General features: G+C 35.2%; 1 non-coding gene across 1 annotated transcript; it reads left to right on the plus strand.

Annotated features, from left to right (window-relative positions):
• The first annotated feature begins 1,953 nt into the window (after nucleotides 1-1,953).
• TRNAT-UGU (transfer RNA threonine (anticodon UGU)) lies at nucleotides 1,954-2,029 on the plus strand. The gene has a single exon. It is a non-coding gene; the product is annotated as a tRNA-Thr (tRNA).
• The last annotated feature ends 5,090 nt before the right edge of the window (nucleotides 2,030-7,119 follow it).

Here is a 7,119-nt window from a genome sequence, read left to right on the forward strand (position 1 = left end):
ATGCAATTCCCATCAAAATTCCAATGACATTTTTTAAGGGAAATGGAACATAAAATCATCAGATTTATATGGAACTATAAAAAACCCAGAATAGCCAAAGCAATACTAAAAAAAAAGAATGAAGCTGGAGGCATTACAATACCTGACTTCAAACTATATTATAGAGTCACGACAATCAAAACAGCATGGTATTGGCAGAAAAATAGACACTCAGACCAATGGAACAGAATAGAAAGTCCAGAAATAAAACCACATATATATGGTCAAATAATTTTCAATAAAGGGGCCAACAACACACAATGGTGGAAAGAAAGCCTCTTCAACAAATGGTGCTGGGAACACTGGATTGCCACATGCAAAAGAATGAAACTGGACTAGAGTTTGTCCCCTTGTGCTAAAATTAATTCAAAATGGATCAAAGACCTAAATATAAGACATGAAACAATAAAGTACATGAAAGAAAACATAGGTACTAAACTCATGGACATTGGTTTTAAAGAGCATTTTATGAATTTGACTCCTAATGCAAGAGAAGTGAAGGCAAAGATAAATGAATGAGACTACATCAGACTAATAAGTTTTTGCTCAGCAAGAGAAACAAAATAGACAGCCAACTAAATGGGAAATGATATTTTCAAACAACAGCTCAGATAAGGGCCTAATATCCAAAATATACAAAGAACTCATAAAACTCAACAACAAACAAACAAACAATCCAATAAAAAAAATGGGAAGATGACATGAACAGACACTTCCCCCAGGAAGAAATACAAATGGCCAACAGATATATGAAAAGATGCTCATCTTCAATAGTTATTAGAGAAATGCAAATCAATACTACAATGAGATAACACCTCACACCTGTTAGATTAGCTATTATCAACAAGACAGGTAATAGCAAATGTTGGAGAGGCTGTGGAGAAAAGGAACTCTCATCCACTGTTGGTGGGAATGTAAAGTAGTACAACCATTATGGAAGAAATTATGGTGGTTCCTCTAAAAAGTGAAAATAGAACTACCTTATGACCCAGCAATCCCTCTACTGGGTATATACCCCCAAAACTCAGAGACATTAATACATAAAGACACATGTAGCCCCATGTTCATTGCAGTTTTGTTCACAGTGGCCAAGACATGGAAACAACCAAAAAGCCCATCAATAGAAGACTGGATAAAGAAGATGTGGGACATATACACTATGGAACACTACTCAGCCATAAGAAATGATGACATCAGATCATTTACAACAAAATGTTTGGATCTTGATAACATTATATGGAGTGAAATAAGTAAATTAGAAAAAACTAAGAACTGCATGATTCCATACATAGATGAGACATAGAAACAATTCTAAGAGACATGGACAAGAGTGTGATGGTTACAGGGAGGGGGTAGGGAGGAGGCAGGAAGAGGGGAAGGGGGAGGGGGAGGGGCACAAAGAAAACTAGATAGAAGGTGACGGAGGACAATCTGACTTTGGGTTATGGGTATGCAACATAATTGAATGACAAGATAACCTGAGGATGTTTTCTTTGAACATATGTACCCTGATTTATTGATGTCACCTCATTAAAATTAATTAAAAAAAAAATCATGGAGCAAAGAAGGGAGTGAAGACAGTGTCCAAACTAGAGAAATAGTCAAAGACTGATTCAGTTACCTGGATGTCAAAATCAAAATTAAAGTTTCTTATGTTTGATAAGAAAAAAAAAGAAAATTCTAAAGAGTTTATTAAAAAGCTATTAAAATAATAAATGAATTTAATAATAGTAGGATACAAATCAACATGCAAAATTAAATCATATTTTTATTATATTATCAAAAAATTATTTGTAAGAAAATCTGAAAAACAATGCCATTTACAATAGCATAAAAAAGAATAAAATATTTAGAAATAAACTTAATTTAGGAGGTGAAATACTAGTATGCTAAACTTTAAAAAACATTGATAAAGCCCTGGACGGTTGGCTCAGTGGTAGAGCGTCCGCCTTGTGTGCAGGAGTCCTGGGTTCGATTCCTGGCCAGGACACACAGGAGAAGCGCCCATCTGCTTCTCCACCCCTCCCCCTCTCCTTCCTCTCTGTCTCTCTCTTCCCTTCCCACAGCCAAAGCTCCACTGGAGCAAAGTTTGCCTGGGCACTGAGGATGGCTCTGTGGCCTCTGCCTCAGGTGCTAAAATGGCTCTGATTGTGGCAGAGAGGTGCCCCAAGATGGGCAGATAATTGCCCCCTGGTGGGCATGCCGGGTGGATCCCAGTCGGGCACATTTGAGAGTCTGTCTGACTGCCTCCCCGTTTCCAGCTTCGGAAAAATAAAACAAAAACAAAAACAAACAAAAAAAACCCACATTGATAAAAGAAATTTAAGAGGAAACAAGTAAATTAAGAGGCATTACATGTTTATGTATTGGAAGACTTACTATTGTTAAACATCCATATTCCCCAATGCAATGTACAGTATTCCATATTATTCCCACACAAAAAAACTCCAAAAAACCAAGTGGGACAAATAAAACTTAAAAGCTTCTGCACAGCAGATGAAAGAATCAACAAAATGAAAAGGCAACCTATGAAATGGAAGAAAAATGAGCAAATTGTATATATGATAAAAGGTTGGTTTCTAAAACATATTAGAAATATCTACAATTCAATAGTAAAATAACAAATACCCTGACTTAAAAAAATGGGGTAAGGGCTTGAATAGACATTTCTCCAAAGAAGATATAGAAATGACCAACAGGATATAAAATATTGCTCAACATCACTAATCATCAGAGAAATTCTAATCAAACCCCAATGAGATATCCCTTAACACCTATTTGTAAGGTTTTAATGGAAAAACCAGTGTTGATGAGAATGTGGAGAAATTGACTCTTATGAATAGTTGGTGGGAATGCTAACTGGTTCAGCTGCTACAGAAAACTGTATAATGGTTTCTCAAAAAAATTTTAAAATAACTATTTTTTATAGTTCTAAAAAGATAACATATGTACCCTGGCCTATTGACTCAGCAGTAGAGCTTGGGCTCAGCATGTGGGAGTCCCAGGTTCAATTCCTGGTCAGGGCACACAGGAGAAGTGACCATCTGCTCTCCACCCCTCCTCCTTCTCTCTCTTCCCCTTTGGCAGTCATGGCCCCAATGGTTTGAGCAAGTTGGCTTCGGGTGCTGAGGATGGCTCTATAGCCTTGCCTCAGCTGTTAAAATAGTTCGGTTGTTGAGTAAAGGAGTAGTGGCACTAGATGGGCAGAGCATTGCCGGGTTGGAGGATTGCTGGCTAGATTCTGGTCAGGGCGCATGCAGCAGTCTGTCTCTCTGCCTCCCCACCTCTCACTTAATAAAAAAAAAATAGAACTTATGATCCAACAAACTCACTTCTGGGTTATCCTAAAGAATTAAAAACAGGATAGCTAAGAGATGGAACCACTCCCATGCTACAATATTCACAACAGCAAACATGAGAAAACAATCTAAGTGTTCATCAAAATATAACGAATAAAAGAAATGTGGTATATACATATAGTGGAATACTACTTAATCTTTAAAATGTATTAAATTCTGCAATATGCATCAATATAAATAAATCTTGAAGACATCATGCTAAGTGACATAAGTCAGTCACAGAAAGATAAGTATTGTGTAATACCACTTATATGATATATCTAAAATTGTCAAATTTAAAACCACAGAGTGAAATGGTGGTTGCTAGGGGCTTCAGAGAGAGACACTTTGTGTAGTTGCTAATCAATAGGCATAAATTTCAGTTAAACAAGACAAATAAGATTCGAGATATGCCTATAGTTTATATATGTATATGTATATAATATGGTAGATTTGTATATAATAAGATAATATAATATACATAATATAATATAATTGGATATATATTAAGCTCTGGAGATCTGTTGTATAGCTTTGAACCCATAATCAACAACAATGTATTATATACTTAAAAATTTGTAATAAGAATAGATCTCATGTTAAGTATTCCTACCAAAACAATTTTTTAAATTAAAAACCCCACTTATTGCATGCATACAGTGTACCAGACATTCTACTACATACTTACATATAATCTCTTTTAAATACACACACACATACACAGACAAATTTTAACAAGAAACAAGTCTTACAGTTAATAACAAAGCTTTAAAAAATCAGACTTCAAACAATGATTCTAGCAGCTAAAAAGTAAGACATGAGCAAAACACTTAATCTTTCTGAGATTTAGTTTTTCCATCTTCAAACCAGGGTTAATAATTTTTCTTTCAAATATTTTGTGAATATACTTCCCCAACAAAGAATAAGAAAAAGAGCAATCAACACCCAGTGCTAGCTGGCAGATAGAATGCCAGGCTTCTATCTATGTCAAAACTGAAGTATCAGTATGACTAAATGTGCTAAACATTCCTAACATTTCAGAAGAAAATGATGTAGAATTCTCTACATCTAGGAAATGATCTAGAATTCTCTACATCTATTATTTTATAATAATCAACCTTGTTATTGAGTAATAAACTTCATTTGGTCATAGATAACCAAACTCCACTAAGGACGGAGTATATGTTTTGTTTGGATTGGCTGAGCTCAAGACTGAGATAGAAAAGCAGCCTGATAATGTAACCGTGCCCCTCTTCCTCCAATTCCGCCTCCTATGGCACATGCAGGTGTCCCACACAGAGTGTAAACATTCATGGACAGTCAGATTTAGTTTCTTGTTTTACTATTTTCTTAAGGAAAAACAAAACAAAACAAAAAGCAAAATTAAGATGGTTTGTGTAGGTTTCTTCACCTAAACTGGCAATGTTGCCATTTTCTCCTATGAAAGAGCATTTTTTTTCTTCATTTCTACTTTCTTCTTATCCATTTAGCCCTAGATTGAAGGTATACTCATTAATACTCTGATCTTTCTCCTGTAATTTCTCTTTCAGGAAGCTGGCAGGTTAACACAATAGCAAGGATCTTTCATACAATCCTGAATAAGAATTCTAAGAATAAATTGCATTATTTTTTTTAAATATTAGATGTGCTGAGATTCAGTAGGTGGGGTGGTTTCTTGTCCAGTTATTCAATATTGTAATCACTATAGATAGTATTTATCATATGTTTTGAGTTGTTATAGTTTAGCCATTAGGTCAGGGTCTGTCTAGATTTGCACTTTCATTTATTTCTTATTGATTGTGTGGTATTGAATAATGTAGCTAACCTTTCTAACCTACAGTTTTCTCATCTGTAAAACACAAAGGTTTGTTGTGAGGATTAAAAACACATTACTGCCCCTATTTTGTACACTATTGTTCTGTAGCATTTATGTACATCACTGCATTATTTTCTTATCTTGAGTACTTACTGTCCTCTATATTTCATAGAAAGTTATTTTTGTCTATCTCTATACTACAGAACATTAGACAGTGCATAGCACATAGAAGGAATTTAGTAAAGTCATGAATAAATGGATACATAAAATATGACCAATGTGATTTTTAACACACAAATGCAAAATATTATAATAAGCATAAGATTATCAATTTTTAATCAAATCTTATAAAGTTAATGATATTATTACCATGTTAGTGATTTAAAAAAAAACCTGAGGCTCAAAGAGGTCACACAATAATAACTAGTGGAATAAGGTTTTACTCCATCCCTCTCTAAGTTTAAAATCCACTCCATATCTAAGTTTTTTAAATTTTATAAATAAACCAAAGTAAAGATTTTAGGTCAGCTGCCTCAGAGATATAACCTAAGACAAGTATTTTGGTACAGGCATTCTTGGAGTGCTCTCAGAATAAACAGAAACAGAATGAGGAAGGGCAAGAAGCTAAGGAAAAATGTGGTTTTCATTGAAGTCTAGACTGAGCCTTATCCCATAGGGAGCTCTGCAGTGTGAATGGCATCACAGAGTCGTCCTCTCTTGAATAGTAGGTTGGGGATGCAATTGTGCATCCCATATCAGCCAGAGTCAGTGGTTATTTTTTTTTTTTGTTAAATTCTCAGAGAGCTTGTGGTGAGACAACTTCTGCCAGCCAAGGATAGTACTCTGCAGCAGTGTGCAGTGCACTTAATGGTAGCCAACACTCACAGCCCACAGGTGATGGATGTGTTGGCCCAGAAAAGGAAATCTAGGCAAAACACCAGAAGCCTCTCTCAAAAAGGAGTCAGTAAACCTGAGCAGAATTTTGACTTTTCTTCTGTCTACCATGCATTTTACACCAGCAGCTTGCACCCACATTTCCTGAGCCTTCTTTCAGCCTAAGATGAACCTTTATAATCAGGTCTTTATTTTGAGCAAAGATAAGTAAAATAAAGGAAATAAGAGAGAGTTTAAGAAATATTGGCATAGAGCATTGACCCAGTGTATAGATGTTCTGGGTTCGATCCCCAGTTAAGACACACATGAAAAGTGACCATCCACTTCTCCCCATCCCACCCCCCCTTCTTTTCTTCTTTCCCTTATAGGCAGTGGTTCCATTGGTTCACTCATCAGCTGGGCATTAAAGATAGTTTGGTTGATCTGAGCATAGGCCTTAGGTTCTAAAAATAGCTCAGTTATTTCAAGAGGGGGTTTGCAAGTGGATCATGGTGGGGGCACATGTGGGAGTCTGTCTCACTATGTTTCCTCCTCTCACTCAAAAAAAGAAAAAAGATAAAGAATATGTAATACATATATACAATGGAATACTACTCAGCCATAAGAAATGATGACATGTATTTACAAAAACATGGATGGACCTTGAGAACAGTATACTGAATGAAATAAGTAAATCAGAAAAAGCTAAGAACTATGTGATGTCACACATAGGTGGGATATAAAACTGAGACTCATGGACATAGATAAAAGTGAAGTGGTATCCAGGCGAGGGGGTGTGTGGGGAAGGGGGTGCAGGAAGGGTATAAAGAGAAACAAATAAAAGTGATGAAAAAATTATTTGACTTTGGGTGATGGGTAATATATATATATTATATGTGACATTATATATATATGAAATAATATATATGACATAATTAACAGTTCAAATGCTATAGAAATGTTTACCTAAAACCTATGTACTCTTATTGATCAATGTCTTTCTATTAAATTTTAAATAAAATTTTAAAAATTAATGAAAGAAAAAAATATTTT

This window comes from Saccopteryx leptura, chromosome 5 (assembly GCF_036850995.1).
Source record: "Saccopteryx leptura isolate mSacLep1 chromosome 5, mSacLep1_pri_phased_curated, whole genome shotgun sequence".
Taxonomy (NCBI): domain Eukaryota; kingdom Metazoa; phylum Chordata; class Mammalia; order Chiroptera; family Emballonuridae; genus Saccopteryx; species Saccopteryx leptura.